Source organism: Rhamphochromis longiceps, linkage group LG4 (assembly GCF_057381845.1).
Source record: "Rhamphochromis longiceps isolate RC_006_pf linkage group LG4, R_longiceps_female_GT1.1, whole genome shotgun sequence".
NCBI classification, from domain to species: domain Eukaryota; kingdom Metazoa; phylum Chordata; class Actinopteri; order Cichliformes; family Cichlidae; genus Rhamphochromis; species Rhamphochromis longiceps.
The window spans coordinates 17,291,083-17,309,214 of record NC_140560.1 but is presented as its reverse complement, the minus strand read 5'-3'; the positions used below and the strand labels follow the sequence as shown (position 1 = coordinate 17,309,214).

At 39.2% G+C, this 18,132-nt stretch overlaps 1 long non-coding RNA gene across 1 annotated transcript; it reads left to right on the top strand.

The window, feature by feature from the left end:
- The first annotated feature begins 11,733 nt into the window (after positions 1 to 11,733).
- Positions 11,734 to 17,642, top strand: LOC146671348 (uncharacterized). Its single transcript, XR_014911596.1, has 3 exons — positions 11,734 to 11,837; positions 15,380 to 15,513; positions 16,999 to 17,642. It is a non-coding gene; the product is annotated as an uncharacterized LOC146671348 (long non-coding RNA).
- Positions 17,643 to 18,132: the final 490 nt, after the last annotated feature.

The window sequence follows — 18,132 nt, the reverse complement described above, 5'->3', positions numbered from 1 at the left end:
ACACTTGTCTGACTGACAGAAGGTTCAAGAGAAGGACATTTGCTCTCAACTCTTTCCCTGTTGAAATGTTATTCCAAGCAAGTGAGTTTCCTACAGGGTATGGAGGGTTAGTATGTGTTAATGATTTCAGTGTCATGCAGGGGAAAGTAGCATTCAGTGGAAGCTTCTCGGTGATTGTTTTAAATCCAAATATGACCCTTATTTGTGGCGCATGTTAGCATACAGTCAGCTCAGGAGTTAGTATCAGTCATGTGGTTGTCACGAGGTTGCGCACAGCATCACCGGCAAGAGGGCTTGGTTTGAGAGGTTTTTGGCATCTGTGATGTGATTTACAACCATCCACCCATGTACAGTAAGACTGTTAAACAAAAGATTCGAACATCAACTCTGCCTTTCCTCCGCCTCTGCGCGACACCTAACGCGGGTGGGGTGCGCCCTTTTTTCTTTCTTTGAATACACTTTATTGACAAAGCACAAAATACAGATATACAAATACAAAATAGCAAACACAATTTCAGGGGGTTTGTATAAAAAAAAACCCAAAATAGACAGTCTATTAAAGAATCACATGATATTGAACAGGGAACATTAGTTTATGGTTTTGACAGCGTTTAGATTTTGAGAATGTTGTATGGTTTTAACATATTGTTTGGTTTCATTTAAAAAGCACTGAAAGGATGGTTTTGCGTTAGAAAATTTCGACTTATGTGTATGAAATTTAGCCAATAATATCAATAAATTAATGAAATAAAATTCGTTTGCCCTGTGCATGGGGTACTTAAAGAAACCAAACAATATTTTCTCGTAACAAAGAGAGAACTCAGAAAAGATAAAGGAAACAACAAAAACACAAAATTCTTGCCAGAAAAGATTGGGGTGCGCGCTCTTCATTTATCCGCCTGGGCTCGGCTAGACGCGCTGCTGGTTGTAACACACGCCTTGAAAGTCTGCTGTCACACGGAAACCTGACGACAACTGTTAGGTATTTTAGTACCATGGTAGCATTTACTGGATATTGTTTTATAGTGACATTATGCAGGAAAACTCTGTCATTCAATAAGGCCCCTTTGTTTTAGTTATTTTTCTCTTTGACCCAAGAATTGATGTGTGAGAATCACAGGCTGGTACAAGGTTGAAATACCACAGAGATCACTCCCTCAGCTACATTAGTTTCTTAATCTTTTAGGAGACGCCTGTTGAGGCCAAATGGTTTGTTTCAGATTTCACTAATGTAAGAACTCTTTGTTTTGTGCCTTGAAAATATGTCGCTGAGATAATCACAATTGTAGCTGAACTGATACACTACACAAAGGATGCTTCTTCACCCAAGGGCAGGAAGACGCTGCCTTATCTTGGTCTGTACTGGTTTAAACTGATAATCTGCTGTCTCATGAATTTTACCCTCTATATAAACTGTTGTACTTGTGAATAAAGTTGAGTCAATTTGGGAAGACAACCTGAAGCAGTCTCTGTTTTCTTGTTCTCCCAAGCTGCTCCCGAGCTCGTACTAACACGCTGAATGGCATGCTTGAATATTGCTTGAGAATATATTTGACTGTGTTACAGACTAAGGGACATTCTCTGCTGATAGACGTCCACGCCTCGAAGGAAGTCGATCCACGGATTAGGCCCTGGAAACCGTTTCCTTCAGTTCTTTCTTTTCTTTTTTTGCAATCACTCCCTCTTCCTTTGGTTTTCATTAAACTGCATCCAAACATTGCTGCTTTTCAATTCATTTAAGGATGCACCACACTTATTGTCGACCATTTTAAAAATGCCTTGTATTACAGCTCTGACCTAATTCTTGTTTCTTCATCAGGAGGTATTGAATGACATCCGGAGTGTTTGGAATGCTCACCGTATAAGGCCCTCAAAGAATAACAACGTGCCCTGTGGGATACCTGATGTCATGTACATGGCCCCTCACCTTTGGGGTGCAGAAGACTGTCTCGTTCCACTGACAGAAGATTTGACCTTGTGTAAAAATAGTTGCACTTTTGTTAGTTCAGGCCCATGTGATGTGCAAGTGTTTGATTTGTGCACAATAATAATGGAGGAATCAAGCTTGGAATTCCCATCTACCATGTCCCAGGCCCTTGATTTATATTTTCATCTCAGGGATACAGTTCGTTCACAGTTATTTGAGGCTACTTAAATGGACACAAACATACAAATGTAGTACATTTTGTACTTCAGTACGTATTCCTACAGCTTAATGTACTTATTATTAAGTAATTATTTTTCTCCAGTGTGTACTTATCTTGTCTTTGTATCAAAATTATCAGAAAAGACTGTATAACATAATTTTCATTTTATCCATGTCAGTAAATTAACTCATCATGAAGTGTTGCTTGCTCTTGGTAGTGTTAAAATCTCCCAATTCTTTGAATCTTTGGGCTGAAGGAAGGACAATACTCGGTGTATAAATGCTCAATCAACAATCTTTTATTTCCATACAATCCAACACTTTATGAGCATAAGCCATCATGATGGGGAGACATGCATGAAGAGGGTCACAGCAAATCTCAAAATGGTGACGGGCTACTCCGCTTCTTATAGCCTCTAGTGGCCCCCACCTAGTCGTAAAAGCCTAAACATTCACATTCTTTCTCTGTTACGGCGCCTAAGTTATGACCTCGGCTCCCTGTCTTTCTGCTCTCTGTAAAGGTGGGGGTATGGAATGTGGTCTGTCTCTTCTATTATCGGCACAAGGTCCTCTGCACACAACATTCTCTTCATGATTCAGCAGTATGAAATGTCAAGAAACAGTGTAACACATTCACAGCAGATCAAGGGTACAGGGTAATCCACACCTGTCTAACAAATCCAAAAATGGTCACATTCTTTTAACCTAAAAATATAAGGGAAACTAAGCTACATACTTTGCACACAATCTAGACTAAGGGATACATATATGTTCTACAGCTGTTAACATAATTCAACTACTTTAACTACAGATATAAGATAACATATGATAACAGAATAATCTCACAGTAGCTACAAAGCGTGGAGTATTAAACTAAAATATGATACAGGTTAGAAAAAAATAAATCCTTTTGGGATTGAGTTAAACTTATCAAACTGTTAAAGCATCAAAAGTTGTTCATAATAGTTTTTGGTAGCAAAAATGTGTTCATTTCTAACAAAAACAAGAGCACCTTGGATAACAACCACATAGACTGGCAATATAGCTAATGTTGTGATCAATTAGACAAGAAGACCAAGTAGGCTAAAGTGTAGAATCATAGTTGTGTCACCAATGCTCCAAATGTTTCTTGAGCCTATATTTTTGTTATTGTGGAATAGATTAAAGCAATCCCATGTTTGATAAAGAACGGCTTCTTTTCTTAAAAATCACAGCACGTGTATGACATTATAGAATGAGTAATTAAATAACTTTCAGCGGTGTCATTAGACATGTTCATGTTTAAAGATGTATAGAATGTAACAGAGAGGACAATGTTTTGTACAAATGAGAATGGTTTACTGGTGTCTTTCAAAATACACCATACTCAAAAACAGGTTGTATTTTGCATATAATAACAGGCTAAAATAACAGTTACATTGTGAAGAGGTTATACAAACCTCTTCACAATGTAACCAATCTCTGTAATTGACAACTTTTCTTCTAAACCCATTAGGAACATAAAGGTTCACATTCTTGTTTCTATTAAGATTTCTGCAAACATCTGAAATACTTTAATATAGAACATGCTTAATCAGTTGGAATATGGTATTTGTAATGGTGTTGTACTTATGTTTGTATATACAGTAGACAGCACTCAGCAATCTTCCAGTTTGTAGAACTGTTACTGTATGCTATATTGGAAATATTTGTTACTCTTCCTGTAGTAAAAAAGTATTAGAATGTTAAAATTAGTCATTTATTTTGGCACTAGCCAAAAACACAGTAACAATGTGTGCAGCAGGAACAGATGCACTTCTATGTTTAGTGTACGGATTCCTGCCAGGTGAAGCACTGAAAATTAAAATCATTTAAATATGTATATGTATTTTCAACTGGTGTTGTTTTGTGGTCTCATTCCCCAAGCAATTTGTTGCCTTATTTTGTCCCCAATATCTAACTGCTGCTTCTGCAAAGTCAGAGTGCTAAGTGCTGTCTACTACAGGCAACTCCACTTCAAATAACCTGAACATTCCCTTTAGCTTACTATTTTAATTAGCGGGAGAAACTAAGAAAGCACTTACTGACCAGATGAAAAAAAAGGCTGCACATGAAAAAGGCACAACGGGCTACACCGTTAAGAGAACTTAACGGCCCAGTCTATTGAACATTCACATTCATTCCTTCATGTTACTGTTAACTACACCCGTGTTTCTATGAACTGTTAGGGTGGAAAACCTAAAACGTGTAGGGCAGAGTGCCTTGAGGACCATGGTTGGGTAACACTGACCTACACCACATCCATCACCCACATAGAGCTTGCGAGAATGCTGTTAAATTCACTGCGAAAGTCTGGTTAGCTGTGATAACCAAGGGGCAGCTTTAGCACACATCCACATGTGTGGGATTGTGGTCTGCAGAGGAAATCTGTAGTTTCTATGAACTCAATTAGTATGGCTTTATCGAACAGATTGGATCCTGTACAGAACCGCAGGAAAAGCTGAAGATATCAATTTCTCCAATGTACCTTTTCAGGTAACGAGAAACTGTTGACTGGGCAGCTGTCATCTCCTCTGGAAAGATTAGAAGCTCCTTCACTGTTTTTACAGTTGGTTTTTTTTCTGCAATGAAATGATGCAGTCCTTCTGGTGGGAGTAAACCAGCTACAGAACCCACAACGGGACGCCAGCACTTGATTACAAACATTGGGGCCTGAATAAGTACTTTGTGTCCTATCTGTGATATTGACCTCAGATGAAATAATGTTTGAGTCCTCAAAGGCACTGATCAAATCAGTAAGACAATGACCTCTTCTAACAGTTAGTATTACGGGACAAGATCGTGGTTCAGGGGGTGCTTGGTCAGGAATATTGGCCTCTCCTGTCAGCCCCGGTGAGAGAGACAATGTGTGATGAGGTGGATCAGACTCTTTTTCTGTAAACAGTGTTTCAGGGTTTAGTTCAACCACACTAATATCCACCCTGTTATCCCCACTAATAATAACAACTGCATCAGAATCTTCACTTTCACCTACATTTGGCAGACCATCCCATGGTAATGTGTCATTCAGTTCCAAATATCCACTTATGGAAGCTCCATCATTAATTACAAAGTTTGATGGTTCTGAATTCACGTTTTCCACCAACAGATCATCAGCGGCCTGATTAGGTTCATTGTCAGTGAGATCTACCACAGAGGGCTGGGTTATTGCATGATCGGCCTCTACGTCTTGAGGCTGCTGTTGTGTTTTCTTTCTGGTACACAGATAAAGTCGCAGAATTTTGACCTTACTTTGCTTATACAACTCATCAACTGTACTGGAAGCATCCACATGCATCTGTGAGCTCTCAATATGAGTTGAATAGTGTGAAAGACTTTTGGTTTTTTTTGAGGTGCCATTGGGGAAAAACTGATTTTCAGCCATAAGTTTGATATTTGACACTGTTTCATTTTTATCTACAGATAAATGCCTTGTTGGGGCGACCATGGCTCAGGGGGTTGGGAAGCGTATCTGGGATACCAGAAGGTCGCCGGTTCGATCCCTGGGCTCTCTGTCCTGGTCGTTGTGTCCTTGGGCAAGACACTTTACCCTACTGCCTACTGGTGTTGGCCAGAGGGGCCGATGGCGCGATATGGCAGCCTCGCTTCTGTCAGTCTGCCCCAGGGCAGCTGTGGCTACAACTGTAGCTGCCTCCACCAGTGTGTGTGAATGTGAGAGTGAATGAATAGTGGCATTGTAAAGCACTTTGGGTGCCTTGAAAAGCACTATATAAATCCAATCCATTATTGTTCCACCACCACTTACACACGTCACCTGTTTGAACCCACCCTTCTCCTCATCAAAATCCATCCAGCCAACCTCAATTCGTCTCACTGTTCGTTTTGCATTTGTATTTTCTGCCCACTGAGACAATTTCTTTTTAGGAGGCATTCCCTCAGCTCCTGTCAGTCTTTGTCGTAGCCTTGAGAGTATAGATTCTTTCCTGGATGGTGACGTGTTGCTTGTCTGCAGAAGGCCACAGTGGAGACTCTATCGCCAACTTTGGGGATGTACTTTGCCAGGTCACTGTCTGTCATTAAGGGAATGAGAGTTTCATCAATCTGAAAAATATAAATAACAAATTAATAAAAGTGTCAATATTAAAAAAACAATGAATACATACAACTGCATATTTTAGAGTTGTTTTTTGCTATCTACTTTTGATAACAGATACTTTTGGTAATGTGGTACACATTTGTCCAACATAAGATGAACAAAAATTACTTTTTAAATTACTCTTTAAACATATCATGTCATTAATTAATGTCATTGATTAAACCAAAATATGAAATTCAATAATTTATTTTAGAATGTGCATAGTAAATTGTGGATTGCGGCTCTCCGTTCAAAAACAAACACACAGACACACGCACACAGCAACAGCTGCAGTGGCTTACATTCTCATCTTCAAGTTTCTTGATCACATCTTCTTCAACTTTACGCTCTGTTAAAAATTCTCGCAGCCGAGTATCCATAGCTGACCTCCAAACCACATGAAAATGAAATTAGTATTTTTACACTCGGTTATAAATTTTATGTAGCAGATTTTTACATGATAGCCTACCTATAAAATCACTTTATATATGGCAAATCAGAATTTGATAATGATTGTTTTATTACTTAGATATTATCTATGGTAATGAGGAATGGAGCGATTGTCTACTTGGAGTTTAAGTAGTTCAGTATTAGCAATGGCAACCTGCATCAATACAAAATCATTCTGATCACTGTATGCTTTATTAGTTCCCTTGGCAACGTGATACCTGCAGTGAGCTACTGTAACTGCAAGGCTTCATCCGGTGATGCATTGAAAGCTACGGCTCATTTAGCATGCATTACCTTGACAAGTGTGACTCACATGATGCTACTTTCAAAGGAGATGTTCAGCGAAAAAAAGAGGCAATTTTAAGATGCTTTCCGTCTAAAACTGTTATTATTGTCCAGACCAGATTAGTTGCACCAGCTAGTATGGTGATGTGGCCAGGGTAAAAGAGAGACAACTTCGTGACACAGAGAACTAAGGTTTTATGTTGAACATACCTCGTTTATTAGTAGCCTTCAGCCTTGCTCTACTTTGAAACGTCCTACAGTTAAAAATGAGTTTACGGCTACATATTAGCACAACAAAACAACGTGTAGTAGCAACATGAGGATACAACATTTGAAACGTCAGCAGATACAATTTAGAACATAGTAACAATATAGGTCTGAATAAATAACTGCCGAATTGCGGGATAACAATATGAAATAAATATAAAATATAATACACTCACCTTAAGGACATCACCAACAGCAAGGACTCCGTACTATGGCTGACGCAGGCTCTAGTGAATGTGCCCTGGGATGATATATATATATATATATATCATCAAGTGTTTCGTGGGCACGTTATACCTATTTCGTGGCCTTGAAATGGTATTTCGTGGCCACAATTTATTTATTTTTTGTACCATGTCATCAGAGGGGCTCCGTACAGATCAGCTGCCTTTACACAGAGAAATGTGAATGCTCTAGAGTTATGGGCAGGGATAGCTCAGTAGGTACAGTGGTGGCCCTATGATTGGAAGGTTGGGGGTTCGAATCCACTGAACGGCTCCCCCGAGGTACCCCTGAGCAAGGTGCTGTCTCTACGCACTGCTCTTTGGGTGCCCAGTGTCTTCCCACTCCTTCTCTGAGTGAATGGGTTAAATGCAGAGAGGGATTTTCCCTCGGGGATCAATACAGTATTCATTATTATTATTATCTTATTAGTATTGGGCTAGGATAAATCAAGCTAGAAGCAGTCCATGAGCTAAAATGAGTGTGACGCTCCTGCAGTAACTGATCACCTACACACAGCTTGAACTGGATTGCCAAAAGGGTTGAAATTACATACAGAGTAAAGAGAGTGGTTCTTATATACAGAACATGCCTCATTCACCCATTCATAAAAGCAACTTTTCTGTGTTTTTTATCACACTCTGATGAATGCATCAGAAAGCAATTCAGGGTTCAGTATCTTGCCCAAGGGATGCAGCCAAGGACTGAACCACCAACCTTCTGATTAGTGACCTGCTCTACCTCCTGATTAACAGTGCACTGTGTGAATTGCCTGTCTGTGTGAATCTCAGGTGCTACTTGTTGTTTTCAGGTGAACACAAAACTTCACAAGACAAGAAGCTGTGGAGTAAACCAAGTGGAGGGGGGTGGCCCAAGGACATCGACCCTGCTGACAAGAAACAAACCAGCCTTTTCAGGAATAAGGTCGAAAAGGACGAGAGCTACATCAACAGTGTTCTGCAGCTGTGCAGAGTAAGATTCAAATGAATCCACAGCAGTCCACCTAGTCTTACTATGATGCATGCTGTCTGGTTGGAGTTTTGGGTTGATGCATGTTGGCTGGATGGTTGCTGGCTTTATGGATAGTTGGGTTAATGCAGGTTTGTTGGTTGGATTGATATTGAATGGATACATGTTGTTTATGGATGTTGTGTAGCCCAGGGTTACAAACAGATAAAAGTTAGAAACCTTTTGTTAGAATTATTACACAAGTTGTTAATGCATTTAAGTTAAAACATTCAAAGCTAAAAGAGCAACACTGGTTACGCTGGTGAGGCTGCTTGGCTCTACACTTGCTGTAGCTGTGCCTCTGACGTAAGAGGAACATTGTTGCTGTTGAAGCAGAGAAGCAGGTGAAAGCGTAATGTGTCTTTTGTTAGCTAGTAGATCTGGAGACTTGAAGCTCTTTCCTTATAAATACACAGTGTTTGCACTAACAGTTACAGCTGCTTAAATGTTAAAGCTGTTCACTTGGTAAACAAATGTCAAAGATTACAGTTCTATGTGATTAGCTAACTGGTGCTGTCTAAACTCACACTCCTTTGTGTTGGTGTTTTGGTTTGGAAGTTGAGTTGTTGTTGTGAGTTGAAAGCAAATGAACATGCATGCCTATTTGCACTGAGTTGTTTTAAAGTAGTGTTTTTGTTTACCACTGGTGTTATTAATTGGTATAATGAATAGAATATAGCGAGTTTGCTGCCTTAAAGGAGCAGTATGGATTAGATCTATGAAACGAATTAATTTAGTTTCACAATCGGTAAGGACCATATTACTATGTAACATAAAAAAATGAATTTGATAGTTGTACAACACATTAGAAAAAAGAACTTGCATTTAAATGTATTGTCCTTAGTTCCTTAAGCAGCAATTTATGGATTATTGGTAGCATGCGTGTGAAGTAATCGAGTGGTGTCGTTATAGCAATGTGGCCAAATATCGCATCAATCACAGCAATCACATCAATCTGTTCCCAAAGTCAAGGTGTGTGTCACGTGTCACGGGGTGGAAAGGGACAAGTTATCTAGGGTTTTTTACTATGCATGTTTTGCTGTGTTTTACCTTTTCAATATTTTAATATTGTACACTGGTTTATTTTTATGAGTTTTACTGCATGTTTTTTATGGTATTTATTTGGTGACTTGTCCTGGAAAGACTCCGCCCCTACCTGATTATAAACCTGATCACACCTGGGAGGTCACAGAGGCCAATAAGAGGGCCTGGCAGACCATGGAGAAAGAGGCTTGAGAGACGGGCAGGCGTGAGTGGTGTCAGGCGGCGGCGCCTGCAAGCCCGGAGGGCTGGTGGAGCTTGGCGTTCAGGAGAGGAGGATACAGTGCCAGCAACACGGAGCGAGCGGTCCGACTGCTGCAGCAACAGGAGGCCAGATTACGTGTCTGCAGGGAATTAGAGGCGGCGAGGCGGGCCGGTGCCGATTGGCGGTTACAAAGAAGCGGCGGGCAGAGTTAAGAGCTCTGCCCACCCGGGGTAAGTCTTTTGACTTGTCCCCTTTAATGAATTATAGCTGCCTAAAAGAATAGTGACTACCGCTGCCTTCCTTTCTTTAGCGCACCGGGGCGCAGAACGCGGAGAGGAAGGCGAGGACGCCGCCGGGTTTCCCTCCTGCACCGCTTCACTGGATTTTTAATTCTTAGTGACTCTTATACACTCAAAGTGAAATTTGGTGGTTTATTGCATTTACAAGACTCTAACATGTAATTTGAACACAATGAATTTATGTTTCTAAGGTGAACGTAATAAAATCATATAAGATCTACATGAAATTCACCAACTAGCACCTCTTAAATTCTTGTTGATATGACATGATAAAATCTAACAAGAGTGGTTAGCTGCCTTAAAGACTCGCGATATCACAAGATCACGTGAGATTCTAAACAAGAGGCAGGAAAGCACATGGTTTGCTCCACAGTCATCTTGGAAAGGTAAGAGTGAATCTATCTTCATCCATCTTGATGAAAATACTTTTTGCACAAAGGTATCATTAGTTTGTCGATTCTTTTCAGTTCTATTTATTCACATTTGTTCTGTTGTTGTTGTTGTTTTTTTTAAATCTGTTTATGCCATTCTAGCTAGCTAACACGGCAGCACGGTGGTTAGCACTGTTGCCTCACAGCAAGAAGGTCCTGAGTTCAATTCCAACATCAGGCCGGGGTCTTTCTGTGTGGAGTTTGCATGTTCTCCCCGTGTTTGCGTGGGTTCTCTCCGGGTACTCCGGCTTCCTCCCACCGTCCAAAGACATGCAGCTTGTGGGGATAGGTTAATTGGATAATCCAAATTGCCACTAGGTGTGAATGTGCGAGTGAATGTGAGTGTGAATGGTTGTCTGTCCCTGTGTGTTAGCTCTGCGACAGACTGGCGACCTGTCCAGGGTGTACCCCGCCTTTCGCCCTATGACAGCTGGGATAGGCTCCAGCGACCCTGAAAAGGATAAGCGGAAGCGAATGGATGGATGGATGGATGGATAGCTAGCTAACACATTAGTGCAAGAATATAGCACAATGTCATGATAGCCTAATATGAAAGACTTAGCTACTCCAAATATAGATATTGTTTATAACTTAAACTCTGCACATAAGCTAGTTTGGCTCTACCACAGAGACTGTTGTGATAAATTTACATTTTACGTGTGGGTTGTTGAAATTTGTAAGTTGCAACTGATGGAGAGTGGTTTATTTAACAACTTGTGTTTTTAGTACACTGAGGAGGAAAGACAAAACATGAACAGATATGTTTTCCTGTTTTGTTTTTTGTTTTTTAAATTAAATATTTTTCTACTTAAACTTAGACTTGCAGTTCCCTCCTGTAAAGATAATAAATGTTTAATCTTATCAGGTGGTGAAAGGTCTGGAGAGCTGGCAGGCCCGTTCATCAAATTCATGGTGAGCTAATATTTTTCTTAAATTATCACATTCCCATGTTAAAAATTTAATATATTCATTTGTAAGTGACATAGTTTTGAGACCAAGAAAACATTGCATTCTGATTTTATGTACACATCATCTAAACTTTCTTGAATTGGGGGTATGGCATGATTAAATTAATACAAAGTAAAAAACAATATTAGAATGACAGAATTGTCTAAAATGCATGAATACTATTTGAAAAGATTAAGACTGTAAAACAATAGCCTCTGTATTTCTCACAAATTCCTGGTAATTCAGTTAAAAGTTCTTTAATCCCACTGCTAGGTCGTTGAGATGGATTTCCGTATATATTTGTTTCCCCCCCCCCCCCCCCCCTCTGTGTACTGATGCTGTTGAAATCAGAAGAGAATACATCGCCAAAGGTCTTTGCGTGTACCTGAATGAAGATCCTGAGCTGGTGAAGGATTACCTGGTATGTTAACTTGCCTGTATCCTTAACTAAGGAGATGATCAAAGATAAGCTTGAACTACATGCAAAAAGTTTCAGGGGATGGGGTTTTCCTATAAATTACCGGTGGCTGTAAAAAAATAGCTTTTAAAATGGGAAAAGTAAGAGCTTTAAGTTTCTCACTGGATACTACACGTAGGGCTACTCGATTATGGCAAAAATGATAATCACGATTATTTTCACTGAAATTGAGGTCTCGATTATTTGACGATATTTATTTAACCCTTTAAGACCTACTATAGAACAGTCCGCCAGAGCTTATATTATTTTTTTACATGTTATAGTGCCATTGGGAGCATTTCAAGTTGCTATACATCAATACAACTGTTATAGCCCATATTTTAATAATATGTATGCATTAAGTCCATAGTAACTACATTAAAATGGAGCACTGTAACAAAAAATAATTTCCCCCAGGATCAATAAAGTATTCTGATTCTGATTAATTGCAAAAAGTGCAATAAACTACAAAAAAATTGAAAATGGTTTTTTACATATATTTCTACTTGGAGAAATTTAAGAGGTTTATCCCTCAAAACTTTAAATGCAAAAAATAGTTTACAACAACAGGAAATTTATTTTGAGTGTCTTCATAGTTTTATTTTGGAGATAAAGCAATTTTTATATACTGCAGGAAAAACAATCCTATGATTCAAATTTGCAAAGAAAACAGCATGTGCATCAAAATAAACTATTTCCAGCAGTGCAATATGAGTTCTAAGCATCCCAGAAACTATTCAGTAAAGTCTAACATGACTTATAAAAACACCAGTATAGGTGTTTAAGGCCTACAAGTAAAAAAACTACAGTTTCCGCGAAGATGACGTCACTTCGGGTTTCTGGCAGGAAATGGCGGACGTGCGATAGTTCGCGCTGACGTCTGTTTCAATGTGGGAAGTGTTGCGAACAGCTGATCAAATCGGCAAAGCGTGTTTCTGGAATATTGTGTTTGTTCCTGCTAGTGCGTTTTGTGCAATTTTTGCAACCGTGACCTAGGACAAGCTGATAGCATAAGATGTAAGTACAACTCCTCTGGTTTCATATGCAAAAAATTATTGCGCTAGCTTACGCGGTTCCGGTTCTACAGGGATTTAAAAATAGTTACGCAAAACGGAGCATGCCCGCTCTGACTGTAAAGGTTAACAATAACAATGTATTGAATAATGACTTTAACAAATAATATAAAATAGTGTGCAAATACTGATAACAGTGCAAATGTTTGCAATATAAGAAATAAATGTAAACATCTGTTTAGTGAACTTTGCAGTGGTGCAGCTACAACACCGTAGCAAAGTTTACACACGATGTCTGACTCGGCGAACCCATAATGTTTCCACACCACTGAAGTTTTTTTTGTTTTTGTTTTTTTACCCCTCTTTTCAACCAACGGCAGTCACTCTCCTCTCCAAATAACTTCTGCTTAGCTTTCCGAGCTTCCCTCGGGTCCTCTTAATTGTTGTGACACGTGTTGGAAACAAGAGGTGCGCTCGATTTGCCACACGGAGCAGCGCGAGAGTAAAGCACGAGGGAGGGGCTAATAATCGGCTCAGTCACTTTTAATGATCGTTGAAAGTAGGGCTGAACGATTATGGAAAATAATCTAATTGCGATTTTTTTTTTTTGCCCCAATACTGCGATTGCGATGCGATTATTATTTTTTTAAGGTCTTTGTCTTCTGTATTATTAAACAAAGACAAGCAATACATCATATAGTATGGCCAATACTATATTACATTAATTTTAAACTGTTCTTTCCTGGAAGACAGACCTCTGTTATGATGACATGAGGTGATGCATGAATTGATGACTGACATTTTTATTTAACTTCTTCAATCACAACAGTATATTTGAACATACACAATAGTTTATTTTTAGCTTACAAACATCTGAGCATAAAGTGCTGACAAGGAACCCTGGTGTAAACATTAAAATGAAAGTCAGTACAATGTGCAGATTGCAGAAATATACATAAAAAAAAAAAATCAGTGGCTTTACCACACTCAGTTTTTCGACATCTGTGAACTACTAGACAGTCATTCAATTAAAAAATAATATTAAATAAATAAAACTAATAAATAAAAAATACACACATCTTACTGATCTCTGCAGTCAGTAACATTACACATAAAGTGCAAACATAATAGCAATTGTATAAACACACACACAAACACGCCTTTAAAGTTTAAAGGCGTGAAATTGGACGGTCTAGCCTTCTGAATCAGAAGGCTAGTTCTGATTAGCGTCACCGCTGTCTCGGTGGAGTTTAATAAACTCGGACGTCTGCTTCTTGCTATCTAAAATATAACCAGACACTGGTGTAAATTCTCGACTGTCTCATACTTCTGTTTAATAAGTTTTCTGTTTGACGTTTAGTCAGCTGTGTGAAAACCAAGGAGGAACCCACCCGGGGGATTAATAAAGTTTTATTTTATCTAATCTAATAACTTTAATCTCAGCCAAACCGATTTACTCACGAACAAACAAAACACTGAAAAAAGCCCAACAATAACATTTTTAGGTTGTCTAAGTGACTTATATATTACGTTTAACCCGAGCAGCGAAACTCCGCGGTGATCTGAAAATAATGTGCCGGGAGTTGTGCCGTTCTCGGCCGCATCAGTAATCCTCGAGCTCCCGGCTAGCTGTCGAGCTGGTGGGTAGCAGACGCCTCTGAAAACGTCGAAGCACTTTTGCAAATATGGGATATCTTGATAAACCGAGCAGATATTTGATGTTTACACAACTACTTTCTCGCCTGAAAATATGTTAAAAGTTTATTTTGTGACCCAGAAAGATTAGTATGAGTAATTTTAAAACTTAGTAGCGGCCGCCATTGCTGGAAACTGGAGTTTGGCTGGGCCGCGCTATGAATTCTGGGATATGGTAGTTATTTGGACAGCCTTATAATCGCAGCCTTTGCGGTTAGAAAATTGCACTTGATCATGTCGCGATATTATCGCAAATGCGATATATCGTTCAGCCCTAGTTGAAAGCCCAGATCGTAATCGTGATTAAAATTCGATTAATTGAGCAGCCCTAACTACACGCAGCATTCTTGAGTGTTTTATACTATCATTATTATAATATCATTATAACAACCTCATTCATACAAGATTTTTATGTAACATTTACACTTCAATGGATGTATCAGGAGCAACTTGGGGTTCAGTGTGTTACCCATTGATAGTTTTAGTATCAGATTAGAGAAGCCAGGGATTAAAGCAGTAGACAACTTGCTCTACCTCCTGTGCCACAGTCACCCCTATCACAACTCAAGATTTTGAAAGACAGAACATTGTTGAGGTATTGAATGAACTTCTCTTGAGTGAGGAAAAATATCGGGCAGTCATTTTTGATTACATTTACATTATTATAAGGCTTGAATGAATAAAGCTTTTAGGTATTTTACATTAATGTAAAACAGATGTACTTTTAAAACTGTTTGCAATGGACATTAGTGAGAAATCATTATCTTTTTTTTAAATTTGTTTGTTTTATTGTCACAGGAAGTTGATAGAAAGCATGGCCACTGCCATAGCAGAGACAGTCTTTGGAATCTGTGTCATTCGGTCAGAGGGTGCGGAGCCTGGCGATGACCCTCAGGATGTTATGATTGTTCTAGAGGGGGTGGAAGTGATGGGTGAGTTGGGCAATGTAGTTTTTGCAGTGACAATGTTGCTTGGTCTGGTCTATTCACTGAACCTGAAATTTGCTAGAAATTGGAGAAAACAAAAAGATGTGTATGACAAATTTGTATTTACCTTTTAGATGTAATAGTGAAATGTATGTTAACCAGACTCTAGACTTTGTTAAATGCTCCAAAAAATTACTCTTTAAATTAACTTCAAATAATCATGGAAAGAATTTCCATGTGATTAAAGTGCTTTCTATTAGCATTAAAGACTTGTGTTGGAATAACTTAATTTGTATGAGTTGGTTTAACTCAATTAACTTAAGCTGGGACCAAATTTAGTAAATTAGTTGGAGAAAACCTGAATTGAGTTGGAACAAAACTCTTTGTTGGATCAACACTATTAAAATATATTGGATCAAAATGCAGTAAATACATTGATGAATCAATCTTTAATTAAGTTGGTCCGACTTGAGTGCATTAAGTTGGAGTAACAGAATTGCATAATGCTAAAATAAAGCAATTTAATCACGTGGAAATTCTTTCCATGATTTTTTTTTTTTTTTTTTTTTTTGTTCATTTAAAGAGTTGTTTTTTTGTTTTAGTGTACCGTGGCGGACGCCACTGGACTTTTAATGTTGTGTTTTATTGATTTTTATTGTGTTGTCCCCTGGCCAGGGTTGTTTTAATTCATTTTATATTTTTAACTATAAATATCAATCTGTCAATCCTTTCCGTGGCCGGGTGAGGTTTCCCATGTTGAGTCAAATTAAGCCGCAGGCTCCACAGTTTTTAATTTGTGTGCTTTCCCTTGGCGACTCCACTGCTCTGTCCGTTTGGAGGAAGGTTTCCCTCCTTTAAAAACACTGTGGAAAAAATAAAATCACCTTTGCTCCGTTACACACGCAGGAGCGAACCGCAGCCTTGGGCTGTATATTTTGCCCCTTGGTTTAATTTCCAGTGGTCTTTGGCTACTGCATTGTGCATTAGCATATGCGAAGGGCCTGTCCCCCAGCTCCATCTGTCCTCCTCAGAAATGGCAGTAGTGGCCCTCTGATGCCCTCTACCCAGTCGGTGTAGAATTACCTGGCAGACATTGTAAAAACAGCCCCTTGCTGCTGCTGCTGAAGGTTGAATGGCACTATTTGGGCCTCCCCAACAGAAAAAGCAAGAACTGCGACTGTTCTCGCTCCCATCGGCTGCTCATGGTGCATGGCAGTCTGCAGCTCTCTCCTCCAGGCCCCAGCGTTCCAACTGAAATAGGGGAGGCATGATTGAACAATGGCTGCCAGCCATGCTGAACCCACAGCACCACCCCTGGATGTTGCCTTGCATGGAGGGAGAATAAATAACAGACTGTGACACTTGCACTTCGATTAGTTGATTAGTAGTGTATGATAGCAATAAATCAACAAAAGGATCAATGAGTGCATTTCTGGCTCTGGTCACACCCCTCATTCTATGATGTCATTCTAATGGTATCATGTTGTCCAGGTCATGGAGGATGCCATCAGACTGAACAATGCTGTGGACACTCATCCGGAGTATTTTAAGGATGAGGAGGAAGTGGAGGAAATTCAGGAGTCACCATAAAACGCGAGGTTTTTTCTGCCCTTTATCCCCGTCCCTCTTCTCCACTGTTTCTCCCCCCTCTTCCTTTCTCCCTTTTCTTTTCCTCATTCAAGTCAGTCCCGTATCTAGCGAGTGAAAATAAAAAAAATAAAAAATAAGATGCAGCAATTTTACGAGGAAAATACTAAAAAACTGGAAGACAAAGCCAATGCTGCAGACAGAAAGTTAGAAGAGGTCATTGAAATGTATGATTCCAAAATAAAGCTTAAGAGAACAGTAAAAAATAGTAGTGTGGCCATCAATGCGGTTAAAGAACACGAGGAACAACATCAATCCTCGCAGTGTGGATTGAGGGTCTTTTGACCTGTAATACAAAGTTACAGGACCAAACTGAAGATTTAACAGATGAGAGAGCAAATGGGCAAAGCGAGTGAAAATAAACCATAAAAGATGAATCAAATAGACCATTACGGCAAGGCTGGGATGGTCAATTTGGTAAAGTAAATCCGTTGGGCATCTTTTCTCGCCTTCAGACAATAATTCTGATGGCCAAAGAACCAAACGGGACAGGCAAAAAAAGAATAAAATGCACTTGAGTTTGAAGTTGAGGAATAACTCAAAAGAAGCTATATGACAAGGGAGTGAATTATGGAAAAAAGAAAAAGTGATTGAAGTAGTTTTAAAAGAGTGACTTAGGAGTGCCCTCGTACTGAGTGATCAAAACCAGTGATCACTGTAGAAAGAAATAAAATAATTTAACAAGGTGGTAATGTTTGAACATGTATTTGTCTTGTCACAGCAACTTATTGAGAGATGACTGTGTGTGTGTGTGTGTGTGCCTCTCTTTCAGGAGAGGAAGCATAGCAGATTTGGATAGGAAATTTATAGTTTAGTGTTGATACGTTGTTGTAATGGGGTTATCTTATGCTGAATCTAAGTATGTTAAAGTGCATAAAGGGGGCGATTGTTGTGTGCAAATTGTGTGGTTTTAACAAGACTTTCGGTGTATTGAGGAGGTGAAATTACATGAGTTGACCTGGGAGTGTCAGGACTCTG